Here is a 13027-nt window from a genome sequence, read left to right as displayed (position 1 = left end):
AACTCGCTTGCCTCTGCTTTAGGAGTAGATTAGACTTCAGGGAGACAGCAGACCCTTTCAAGGCAAAGTCTCGGGGGCATTAATTGACGTTCTGATCCTGGGGGAAGGGACTTTGTGGACATATGTTGAAAGTGGAGTTTTGAGATTCCTGTATTTATTTTTCTCTATGAACAAAAAGATTCCTATTAAAGTAGCTTTGGTATCCACTATTTATGGAAGGACTGGGGAACTTTTAATATGAACTGCTCAGGGCTGGAGATACACACCAAGCTGGTCCAGTTCCTTCCCCTTACGGGCAAGGAAGCGGGCCACAAAGCCCTGCCAGCTGCTGGAGTATTCATTGGTTCTTATGGTGATGACTTTGCTATAGACACGTGGTGTCGCATTGTCTACCTTAGAGATAAATAACTACATCTATTTAAAAGAGCCACCCCAACAAACACATTATATACGGGGATTATTTGATGCTCCTTTTAAAAGTACCCTCTGGAGCAAGTATGGCCAGCTAGAGTTTTCAGAGAGACTACACTGATCCTTAGGAAGCCTGGGTCACTCCCAGGGTGCAGATTCTCCAGCTGCACCGTAGAGCCTGAGTCTTGACATGCCTGTAAGCAGCGTGATCTGAGGCAAGTCCCATGTCTGTCTGTGACCCAGTGCCATATCTATACCCTGTGCTGTTAGGTCACCTCAGATCTGAGCTTTGCATGGGCCTTACATTGGTAACCATACATGTCGGTAGTACAGCACCCAGAGGGTGTAGGGGCCATGCACAGCATGTCGGAGAAACTGGCTTCTGCCTCCACGCAGTTTGGGTAACTTGGAGTAACCTTTCTTTTTCTTTTTTCTTTTTTTCCTTTTTCTTTTTCTTCCCCCCCCTCCCCACCTTTTAGCTTTTGCTCATTAATTTCCAGAGACATGGCTAAAAAAAAAAAAAAAAAATAGATAAGACATGAGATACAGTATATAAATGACTATGGCAATACATGTGTCTGATACTTCTAGTCAAGACAGATCCCTGCCCCCAGATAACCCTTTGGTTTTCTTATTTTCTGGTTTGAACCCAGAGACTGGGTATAAAGCTTCTTATGTTGGAGATTGTACCTTGTCTCATGCCGTAAACGTGTCCCTGAAGCAGTGAGCGTTTCTTAGGCTGGAGTCCTGTTTTTAGGCCGTGTGCTGTTTCTTAGGGGTTAATTATTCGGAATTATTTGGCAATTTAACAAAATATTGCTAAAGCCAAAAAGAAGAAAAAAATAAGTCATCTACTCTTATCAGTTTCTGTCTCCTTGCACTTAGTTGTCAGCGTGTCCTGACCCTCTGGGGTTAATCTTTTACTTGTGGCAGTGGTTGCCACTTCCATATGGTACCCTGTAGGGGAGCCGTGGCTTCCCAAAGATACTAGAGCTGCACTGATCAGGATTCAAAGCCAAGTGCGCAACTCAAAATATCCTAATAGCTGTGTTAGAAAGGCGAAAAGGGCCAGGCACATTTAATTTTCATAATATATTTAGTTATATGTGCCAAAATAGTGTTTTAATTAGCATAAAATTATTGAGCTTTCTGGGTTTTTTTTTTATCCTAGCTTTTAACACATGCCAATTTGAACTGGTCGTATGGCGAGTGCTCAAAAGCCACCTGCAGGTGGTGGTCACCATATTGGAGAGCACAATTCCATGGACTCTCTGAGGCTTGCATTCTTGTGGGTCTCTCATTCCAAATTCCTAGGCCTCCTGTACAGGAAGCTAAGCATTTCTCCATTCCTTGTTGGCCAGTGTTCCTCTGCCTGTATTTCCCAGCATGGAGCAGGCACAGCTGCCCCCAGGCCATCTTCAGTCCAGTGAACGTCTAGCTGTCTTCTACCTCTTCATCCTTTCCCTCCTTCTCGCCTTTTTTTTTTAAAGGTTTAAAGTTATTTTATGGATATGGATGTTTTGCCTGCCTGTATGTCTGTGCACCGTATGCATGCAATACCCACAGAAGCCAGGAGAGGGCGATAGCTCCCTGGACCTGGAGTTACAGACTTGTGAGCCGCCATGTGGGTGCTGGGTATTGAACCCAGATCCCCTGGAAGAGAAACCAGCACCTTACCCGCTAAGCCATCTCTCTTGCCCCACTTCCTTTCCCTTTTCAACTAAAAGACTACAACACACACCCTATAACAAGCAGGACCATTTTCCTGCCTGCTGCCATGTTGGTGGGACTTAACTGTCCACAGAGATATCCCACCAATGTCAAAGCAGATGAAGGGTCTGTAGGTGGGAGCAGTGCCCATCTCAGAAGAGCTGTCTTCTTTCTGGGTCACCCACCTCTGCTGGCCGCTGACTCCTTACACAGGGTTAGGGTCCAGGTATGCTGGAATGTAGGTGTGTTGTTCAGACAGCTAGCGGGCCAGTATCCTGGGATGGAAGATTTGGGGGCCAGAGCACTGCTGAACAAGGAAGGCCAGCTAGTTTAGCACCGGCTGCGAGCTCACCCTGCCTTGCTCCCCTCCTATTCCACCCCCCACCCCCACCCCACTATCCTCCACACGTGCACACACTCCACCCACAGAGCTTTACTTCTTGAATGTGGCTGAGGGTGTTTTCTGGGATTAGAAAGAACTAAGATCCCCATGGCAGAGAAAAGGAAAGATGAATGGTTGTTGCTTTTTTAAAAAATGGCCTTGAAAGAAGAGAGAAAAGGGACACTGGACATCTTACATGAAAGCCAAGCAAGTCGCAGCAGAGAGAGGGCTGCTGTTGGAGGTTAGAGAAGACAGAGGGAGGAGCTGAAACATTAAGCAGAGTCCCAGAGAGTTCGTGGAAACAGATTTGGCCAAAAGGTTGGTTCTCTTGTACTGGCCTACCAGATCGAGGTTTTTTTTCCTAAATGTGTTAGAATTTTCTGGTATTTATATATTTTAAAAAATGGATCTAGGGTATTACCCTAAAATATCCAAGAGAAACAATACTCATGGTGACTAATATGTCAAAGCATTAAAAAAATATCTACCATATGATGGAACTGAATTATAACTTATATGTAAAAGATACTTAAAAGTGCCCAACACCGATAAATTTGTTCCTTCTTAGAAGCCATTCTTGCTAGAACAGCAAGCTGCACAAATACCTCCATTTCCACACCCAAGTGGAGATGAATCGCCTGAAGGTGTTTTGGGGTTTCTGATTCTCCTGTGGGGCACAGAATACAACCACATAGGAGCAAGCAAGGGGGGAGCTGAAACAGTCATGTCACTGGAACAGATCACAGAATGAGCAGATGTGGGGGGAAGGGGTCATTGAAACCAAGACTCCCCAGGAATTTTATCATAGAATGAGCGAAATCAACTTCTTTCTGCTGCAGAATTGACTGTTGGCTGGCACCAGGAGGGAGGGAGAGGGGAGAGAAGGAAAGGGGAAAGGTACTAAGTGCTGAGGACAGGGTAGGATGACCACAGCTCCTCTTCCCATGGTTGAAGTAACCATGTCTCACACACCTGGTAGATCATAGGCCCCTCGGAGGCAGATGTCCTTCTGTGTGTTTACTGCCGAAGGCCCTGGGCAGTGCCAGCCTATGACAATGTGTAAAGGAATGTGTCACGAGCTGTGTGGTCCATTGGATCCTGCTGTGAGTGAGCACCCTGAGTGACATGGCCTGTGGACACTGCGCGCCCTCTAGTGGAGTCTAGGCATCGGCTGCCAAGAAGAAACACCCAAGGGCATCTGTCTACCTGTCCCTGTTCTCAGAGCCACCACCTGCCTGGCAGAGGCTGCAGGACAGGGACTTAGGCTGATGCACGCTCCTGGGCTGTCCTTGCTACTGCTTAGACTTTCCTCTGGGCTCACGTGGGCACCGGTCTCTTGGACCATTTTGGGACTCAGTGGAAAACTGGTAAAACTCCAGAAGCATGGAAGCAGTTTCTTGTAACCCCCAGAGCTAGCCCAGGCTTTTAATACTAACTTGGGAGAGTTGTAGGCATTGAGACGGAGATGAGGAGGCAGGAAGAGACAGGGAGCAGGCAGGAACAAGAGAGACAGAAAAGGCTCCCTTCTTACTGCGGCTGAGAAACCAAACACATGCCAATTTTTCTAGGAAAGTATAGGCCTGCATGTTCGAAATTTTATAATTTTCAGCCGGTAACTGTGTTATCTTGTCAAATAAATGTAATGTGACTCTTTTAAAATAGTCAGTTTTAAGTTCCAAGCTAGAATAACCTTTCATAATTTCTCTGAAACATACTGCACATATTCTCCATAATATTTGTAATATGAATGAATGAAATGTTTATAGTTAGCTGATATAGTAATTATAGATCATTATTTCTAAATTATTATATCTAATTATATCTAAGACTAAGACTTGATTACAATCACTGTTTGGGAGTGGGGGAAAGAAGGTTTGTTTTTGTTTTTGTTTTTGTTTCTGTTTTTAATGCTTCCCAGAATGACATTACTTAGACAGTGAGAAAATTATTATGCTTTGGTTACTTTTTCAGTCCATCTAATGTCATGAAACCAAAGGTCTTTATAATAAATGCATTTAGGTCCATATGGCAGTATCACCACTCCAATTTAATTATACGGTGTAATTGCTATCTAATATTCCCAGTATTTTTCCTTAGATTGTTCCTATAGGAGAAAGTGACACTGGCATTTGACTTGTTAACTTGTTGTTATTAATAAGGGCTGGTTTCAGAAGACAGTGCGGGACTGTGGCTGCAGTTTAGGACGCAGTGCAGCATCTACAAACCCTGAGCTCAGACCCAAGCGCTGTATAAATGCATCATGGTGGTACTTCCTGTACCTCCTCAAGATTACACCCAGGAGATAGAGGCAGGGGGATCGGGAGTTCACGGTCATCCCCAGCTATCTAGTGAATTTGAAACTAGCCTGGACCATATGAGACTCTGTCTTAAAAAAAAAAAATACCATGAAGTAACTATCAGTAGTGAGTGGATGGCAAAAAGCTCAGCACTTGAGTGACCCTGTGCAAGTCTGCAAGGATGGATCTGGGAGTCATGGTGGAACTCCTCTCTGAAGTGATGAGGCAGTTGTGGTGGTGGGTTGGGAAGTCTACTGACAAGACAGCCTTATGGCTATGACATTACAAATGTCATCAATCACTCTTTGGTTTTGTTTTGTTTTTCGAGTTTCTCTGTGTAGCCCTGGCTGTCCTGGACTTGCTTTGTAGACCAAGCTGGGCAGGAACTCACAGCAATCTGCCTGCCTCTGCCTCCAGAGTGCTGGGATTAAAGCTGTGCACCACCATGCCCAGCCCGATTTTATTTTTAAAATTATTTGTTATTATTTTAATTATTGGGCATGCCTGTGTGAGAATATGCCACATGTATGCAGAGGCCAGAAGATGGCGTCAGGTCTCCCGGAGCTGGAGGAACAGGTGACAGGGAGCCAACTGACATGAGCACTGGGAAGAGCATCACTGAGCCAACCCTCAGTGCCAAAGCAAGGCTTCTGTGCTTAGTTACCTACTGTATGCCAAATGCAAAACAAAAACAAAACAAACAAACAAAAATAGCAAAATAACTCACCATCTTCTGGGCTCCTCCAGGGGACGTGAGTCATGCCTCCAGCTCCGCCCTCTGCAGCACACACGGCTGGTCTTCTAGGCTGCAGCTGGCTCCACTCCCTGCTGCTGCTGTTCTTGGTGGTCATCCATGGTACTGGCATCTCCAAAAACTGCTGGGGTCCCTTGCTGCAATGGGCTGCCCTTTCACCAGTAGCCTCGCATAGCCTCTCTTCCTGGTGCAAGCCTCAACTTCTTTGTGTGACCTCTTCCATCCTGGGCCTTCAACTGCCATTGCGACTATACCTTCACCAGTGGCCTCTCTTGGCCTCTCACAGTGCCGAGCCTCAGTTGTTCTCCATGACCCCTTCATGCATTCAAATCCGGTGCCACCTCAGTGGCTCTTACACTACCAAGTTCAGCTACCTAGGCAGGGGAGGACCTCGGCCATTCTGGACACAGCTTATGTGTGCTGACCCTGAGGAAACACTTCCCAGATTTCACCTCAGTGGTGCTGGTTTCCTCTTAGTCAGCTCTGACCTCTCAGCTCCAGCTGAGCAGCATCAGTTGTCCCAGCAGCACAAAGGTTCCACTGCACTGGAGCTGGCCATTTGTTGCTCACAGCTGATTCTTCATCCCCCTGTAGACCGTATGGACAGAACCTCAATTCTAAATAGCAAACAGCCCCAAAAGTCTGAGACTCCACAAGCCAGGCCTGCAGCTCCTGCCTTCCTCTTGGCACTTGAAGGCTTCTCCAGCCCCAAGTTCCAAAGTCTTTCCACATCCTCCCCAAAACACAGTCAGGCGTGTCACAGTTGTACTCCGCCATCCTGGGATCAACTTGCCTTGGTTTCTATTGCTGCAGCGAAACACCATGACCAAAGCACAAGCTGGGGAAGAAGTGGTTTATTTATTTACCTTCTGCTTCCACACCGCTGTCCGTCATTGGAGGAAGGAAGTCAGGACAGGAAGTCACGCAGGGCAGGAGAGGAGGCCCGAGCTGATGAGAGGCCACGGAGGGTGCCTCTTCCTGGCTTGCTTATGAGAACCTCATCAAAATGGGGCTTCAGGGGTTTCCAGGTATTAAACTCATGGTTTAACGTGCTCAGAGCAGTTTCCCAAGTGAGGTCCTGCCTGAGGAACCCTGGTTCTGGGAGGCAAGCCAGCACCTGGGGCTCCCCCTTCCCACCCCCCCCCCCCCCCCTACCCCATCTTGCTGATCAGCACTTCTGTTGCTGCTGCTGCTGCTTCTAATTAGCTCCTAAAGTAAATGTGTCATATGCCAGCCCTGTGGCCAAAACTTCTAGAGTAAATTGGTGAAGCAGTAGAGGATGAAAAATGGAAGCTCATGAAAAGAGCATTTCAGCTGCTTGCTCAGCACCGTCATGGCCCGGGAAGCCTAGGAAATCCCCAGGAACTGTTTTCAAACATCCCAGTAACAGCCTCAATGATCCAGAATTTAGGATTGAGATGGGTTGCCAAGGGGAAAGCATGAACATGCTTGACCAGGGTCCCCTAGTGTGCTTGTGAATTCTCAGCCAAAAGGAGCAAGGGCGCAGAATTCCCTCCCGTACACTGCCCTAGGACATCCAGTCCCACTGTGTGGATACCAGCTGCAAGGCGCGCTCAGACAGGAGGAGGCAGGCCTGGGATTGTCTAAGTACAGACTGTGGACAACAAGCAAACCAAATGACAACTGAGCCTCCGCACTCTGGGGAAGAAAGAAAAGCCTGAATAGGGTTAGGACAACAAATGTGACTCCATCCTTGCTGGAAAGTCCATAAAGTGTGCATGCTCCAGAAAGCCCTCCAGGACCAGGAGGAAGTGTGCGCTCAGTGTGGACAGGACCAGGAGGAAGTGCACATTCAGTGGGGCAGGACCAGGAGGAGGTGCGCACTCAGTGGGGCAGGACCAGGAGGTGGTGCACACTCAGTGTGGGCAGGACCAGGAGGAGGTGCACACTCAGTGTGGGCAGGACCAGGAGGAGGGTACACACTCAGTGTGGGCAGGACCAGGAGGAGGGTGCACACTCAGTGTGGGCAGGACCAGGAGAAGGTGCACACTTAGTGGGGCAGGACCAGGAGGAGGTGCACACTCAGTGTGGGCAGGACCAGGAGGAGGTGCACACTCAGTGTGGGCAGGACCAGGAGGAGGTGCACACTCAGTGGGGCAGGACCAGGAGGAGATGCACACTCAATGGGGCAGGACCAGGAGGAGGTGCACACTCAGTGGGGCAGGACCAAGAGGAGGGTGTGCGCTCAGTAGGGCAGGACCAGGAGGAGGTGCACACTCAGTGGGGCAGGACCAGGAGGAGGTGCACACTCAATGTGGGCAGGAGGTGGCAACCTTGTTAAAGGCAGTAGGCATAGAAGACAGAGGTGGGGCTATGGTTGATAGAGACAGATTTTGCCACAAAGTTTCCAGGAATGAAGGAAGCCATAACGTTCTTCTTATCATTTAAAGAAATGGCATCTTAGGGCCTATAAGATGGCCTAGTGGGTAAGAGCACTTGCCACAAAGTGTGAGAACCTGCAGTTAGAGTCTCAGCACCCACATGGTGGAAGGAGAGAACCAACTCCCCAAAAATGTACTCTGACCTCCACATGTGTGCTGTGGCATGCGCACACCAGCACACACACACACACACACACACACACACACACACACACACACACACACACACACACACCCATGCACACATGCACGCACTCACACTCATACACTGTAATAAGAATTAAAAAATAAAAGATAGTACTTTTAAGTAGCTTTATTTTTTTCTAAAGGAATGGAGCTGGTTTTGTATGTTATTTTTAGCTATGTCATTTGAGATTTCTGAACACTGATTGTCTGTGGAGATATCAGAGCTTCTTCTGGGGTAGTACTGGCAGACATCCTCCCATAAAATTGCATATCAGTAGACAGTTGCCACATGCTATGTGTTTAGATGGAGTGAAAAAAGATATTTTTGGTAGCTTTTTAAAAAGTCCTCTGCTCCCTTTTCCCCCCCCTATAACGTCCAATCTGTCAGCAGAGTCTGTCTCATCCAGAATTACTTCTGAGGGGCTGGAGTGCTTGCTACATAAAATGAGTTCAGACCCCAGCACCCTCAGGAAGAGCTAGTTGCGGCCATGTGTACTTGTAGCTGTGCTGACTGGTATCTCATCAGCCTGACACAAGCTCAGGTCATCAGGGAAGAAGGACACTTGAATGAGAAACTGTCTCCATAGAATTGTCCTACGGGCATGTCTGTACTGTCATGTGAGGGGGCCTGACCACTGTGATGGTGCCACCCCCCTGGGCTGCTGGTCCTGGGGTATGTATGAAAGGGTGAAGGAGCCATGAGGGGCAAGCCAGTGAGCAGCACCCTCCATGGGCTCTGCCTCAGCTCCTGCCTCCAGGTTCCTGCCCTGACTTTCCTTAGTGATGGAAAGTGACGTGAGAGCTGTAAGCCGAAGTAAACCCTTTGTATGTTTAAAACAACTTCCCCCAAATTACCCTTTTTAGATGGAAAAGGGCTAATTTCTGATTTTCTTTAAGACCACCCACCATTGCCATGTGTTAAAAAAAAGTCCTTTGTCTTTACCCATTTTTCTTTTGGGGGGTGAGTCTGATACCAATTACATGTATTGTTTGTTTGTTTGTTTGATTTTGAGACAGAGTCACTTTATGTAGCCCTGGTTGTCCTGGAACTCACTGTATAGACCAGGCTGGCCTAGAACTCACAGAGATCCACCTGCCTCTTTTGGGGCGATCTTTTGTGCACTGTGAAAAGATTGTATTTTTCAAACACTGATTCCTGAGCCAGCAGACCACTGAGTACAGGGCGGTCTTTGCGTTGTTATTCCCGTGGCTACATCGGAGTTGGTAAACACCCCCTCCAATACCTTCTGATGGTTGAGTGAAGATCTGACTGGCCAACAGCTGAAGCAGAAGACAGGCAGGACTTGCGGCCGACACAGGAACTCTGGGAAGGGATCTGCGGCTGCCATATGAAACTGAGAAGAGGTAGCGAGCCACAAGGCGGAACACAGACCAGTACAAATGGGACCATCTAAGTTCAGTGCTGGCTGGGGAGCAAGCTGAGGCTAAGGCCAAGCCTTCATAATGAATGAAAAAGTCTCTGTGTCATTATTCGGGAGCTGGTGCTCCAAAGAAAGTCCTGTTATCAGCCTCCACCTCCTGAGTGCTGGATCTAAGCAGTGCACCAGCACACCTGGTACATGTTTGGTTTTGAGACGAGGTCTTGCGCAGCCCAGGCACTCATCTGCTATGTGACTGAGGATGACCTTGAGCCCTGGATATCCTGCTCCCCCCACCCCAAGTGTTGGAATCACAGTTGGACCAACATGCCTGGCATCAGATACTTTTAAAAAATGATCTTTTTTCGCTGGGCATGGTGGCACACGGGAGGCAGAGGCAGGCGGATCTCTGTGAGTTTGAGGACAGCCTGGTCTACAAAGAGAGTCCAGGACAGCCAGGACTACAAGAGAAACCCTGTCTCTATCTCGAAGGGAAAAAAATGTTCTTTTCACCTTAATTAGTGCTAGTGCTGCTGCTGCTGCTGCTGTTGCTGCTGCTGCTGCTGCTGTTGCTGCTGCTGCTGCTGGCTCACCCTCGGTTTCTTCTCTCCATGCACTTGGCTCCGTGTCTTGCTGTCTGTGGTGGGGACCTTCTTAGGATCGCTGAGCACTGCACTGAAGTTAGCCTGACCCCACCCCCAGCAGTTAGCACAGAAGTCACCTCTCAAGTTGCTGAACTGTTGCCCTCAGTCTCCAGAGGTTCAGACCTGGCTCAGCGAGCACAGCGAAGCCGAAACTTGGGGTTCCTGGGAGAGAAGAGTGCAGAGAGATTCAGAGGCTCCCTGGGTTCTACTAAGGTGGAAAAGAAAACACCTCGGTTTTACATTGTGGCGTATTTAAAGGGCAAAGTAGGTTGCAGGGTCACCGGGAGTGTCAGGCCGTTTCTAGAGCTTTAGAAGTCATCACGGCTTCCCGGCAGACTCGGGTAATCAAGTTTATTCCTTCTCAAGTCTCTGATGGGGTGGAAGACCAGGTAGTTTAGTTTTATAATGAAGCTTAGTTATTTAGGGATTAATATGTTTTTAGATCTAGATAGATGTTTTAAGTTGATAATGACAAGATGTGATGGCGCTTGACTTACATTCAGAATTTTAGACACACCAAAATAGGAAAGATGTTTTCTTCAAGGCTGTCAAATACAAATAGCCAAAACACTAAGAGTGTAACATTTATGTAATTCCTGATTGTGTCATGGTTCTTCTTGCTATAGGTAGTTTATTGTGTGTGTGTGTGTGTGTGTGTGTGTGTGTGTGTGTGTGTAATAATATAAAAGTATATGTAAAAATATTTAATAAAAAAAGAAAAACCAAAAACAAACAACAAAAAACATGTGACTGAAAAAAAAAAAGAAGTCATAAAGGCTGAATGCAATCTTGTGAACATGTTTTCCCAAAATACGCTCGCTGAAGGCGTTGTCCCTCTGGCCAGCAGCTCGCAGAGGCATGTGAACACCAACGGAAAGGTTAGCTCAGTCACTCTTGCCTCTGAACTTAGATTTGTCCTTAGAAGAGGCTTGAGACACTGAAGACCTTAGGTGAGTGGGATTGGAGGTACCATCTTGACGACTGGCACCTTCAGGAGCAAAGATGGGATGCCTGGCTCCAAACGTCCTCCACATGAGACTCTGCCTGAGGAACTAGGCTCCGGCCACACCACCACCACCACCGCTTCTACCAGCCTAATGATGAACTTGGGATGATCATTTCTTCTTACATAGTGTAGAGAAAATAGCATAAGAAGAGGTTTTTTCTTCAGTAAACTTGAGATGGCAACATGGTGGTAGCATTTCAAGAAATCTTAAGGGGAGCTGAATATCAATGGTTCTGGGTTCCAAGAGTGTGGTGCCAGAGGGGTGTCTGTGTGTGTGTGTGTGTGTGTGTGTGTGTGTGTGTGTGTGTTGCAGGTGGGTGGGAAAGGAGAATCCTCCTCCTTCATAGGCCAAATCTAAGTGGAACCTGCAGTTTGTGTGGGGCTCATCGTAGCATCTACCACAGGGGCTGGTAGAATTGGTAGGATGCAGAGAGGTCGAGCTGGTGCTGGGAAGGGCCAGAGGATCAGATGGCAGAGCCCAGGCAGCATGGCACTCCTGTGGAGCTCATGGTGACGTCTGACAGATGCTGTGGGAACCACTTCTCCCTGCTGGTGCAAACGTCATATGTTAGCTGTAGGGTCAGTTCACAGACACACATGGAACGTCCTATGCAGCCTTCCCCTCGATCCGTGAGATTTCAAAGGAGGCAGAGACGCTGCAGCTCAGTCTGGGGCCAGGAAAAGGAAAGGAACAGGAGAGACAGAGACATTAGTGACATTTAGCTGTGGTCAAAAGGTGTGTCCTACCCTGAGATGTAAATCCTGGCCATAAGCAAGGCTGGTCATTTTAAGTATAGACCGTCCCCCACACCCCTCCCCCTCTCTCATCCCCTTCCCTCCCCCTTCCCCTCCTCCCTCTCCTTTAGTGTTTGGTATCAAAACAAAGTTCCCATGCTTATAAGGCGAGCACTGGACAGTTGAGCCATATCCCCACCTCACCCCCCCCATCCATGCATTTTCTGCAGTTATTTTAAGCCCTAAATACTTGTGTTAAGGTAATCTGTGTGATGGTAAAAGATTTTCATACTCACTTTTGTTCTGGGTGACATTTTTGTTTGTTTGTTTGTTTCTTGAGCTGCTTGTATTTGCTTGCATATGAAATTCTACAACAGTTTCTAAAACATTATGTTGTGGATGACTTGACCAGTAAACAGAGGTTCCAATAGCTTCATTTCTAGTCTCTTAAAATCATACATTCGAACTCCAAATTAATCCAAAACCCCCAAAAGCATTGCTTGGAGCTCATTTTGCTATCTGGTCGACCTTGTCAGGAAACGGCCATTGATTTTTATGTACATTTAGAAGTCAATGAAGAGCAATTACAATCCACTTTTGAGGCCTGGCATTTTAGTCCAGGCATTTTCACAAAAGTTATTTCTGGCAGAAGCTGCCCCCGCACGTCACTGGTGAGTGTTGTTCAGCTATTTTGAGCTCTGAGGTACAGCAGTGGCCTTTTCTGAGCTACCTTCTGTGGTCGCTTCAAGCTCATTGCTCTATGTTTCAGTCCAGAAATGGACTGAGTCAGCCTGGCACCGACTGGCATCTGAGCGCTCAGTGGGAAGACTGAAGGCTGATGCTATTATCATCTTGATAAAGAAAATTTGTGAGGAAAAGAATAAGAAAGGAAAGTTAGGAAATCATTGGAGCAGCTAGGAAGATGTTCCCGTGGCTAAGAGCTTGGCTGCGCAAGCACAAGAGCCTGAGTTTGACCTCAGCACCCTCAGCACCCACAGCACCATGCATGCCTATGACTCCCAGCACACACAGCACCATGCATGCCTGTGACCCCCAGCACACACAGCACCATGCATGCCTGTGACCCCCAGCACACACAGCACCAGGCATGCCTATGACCC

General features: G+C 47.6%; 1 protein-coding gene and 1 long non-coding RNA gene across 2 annotated transcripts in view; both read left to right on the top strand.

Annotated features, from left to right (window-relative positions):
• Positions 1–13027, top strand: part of Ablim1 (actin binding LIM protein 1) — a 179790-nt gene that overhangs the window by 47930 nt on the left and 118833 nt on the right. The gene's annotated exons all lie outside the window — the stretch shown is intronic.
• On the top strand, positions 7357–7855 carry LOC127189746 (uncharacterized). Its single transcript, XR_007830678.1, has 3 exons — positions 7357–7469; positions 7570–7719; positions 7785–7855. It is a non-coding gene; the product is annotated as an uncharacterized LOC127189746 (long non-coding RNA).

This window comes from Acomys russatus, chromosome 5, assembly GCF_903995435.1.
Source record: "Acomys russatus chromosome 5, mAcoRus1.1, whole genome shotgun sequence".
Classification (NCBI taxonomy): domain Eukaryota; kingdom Metazoa; phylum Chordata; class Mammalia; order Rodentia; family Muridae; genus Acomys; species Acomys russatus.
Note: the sequence above shows the minus strand (reverse complement) of the source record. Positions and strands in the feature narration are given on the sequence as shown.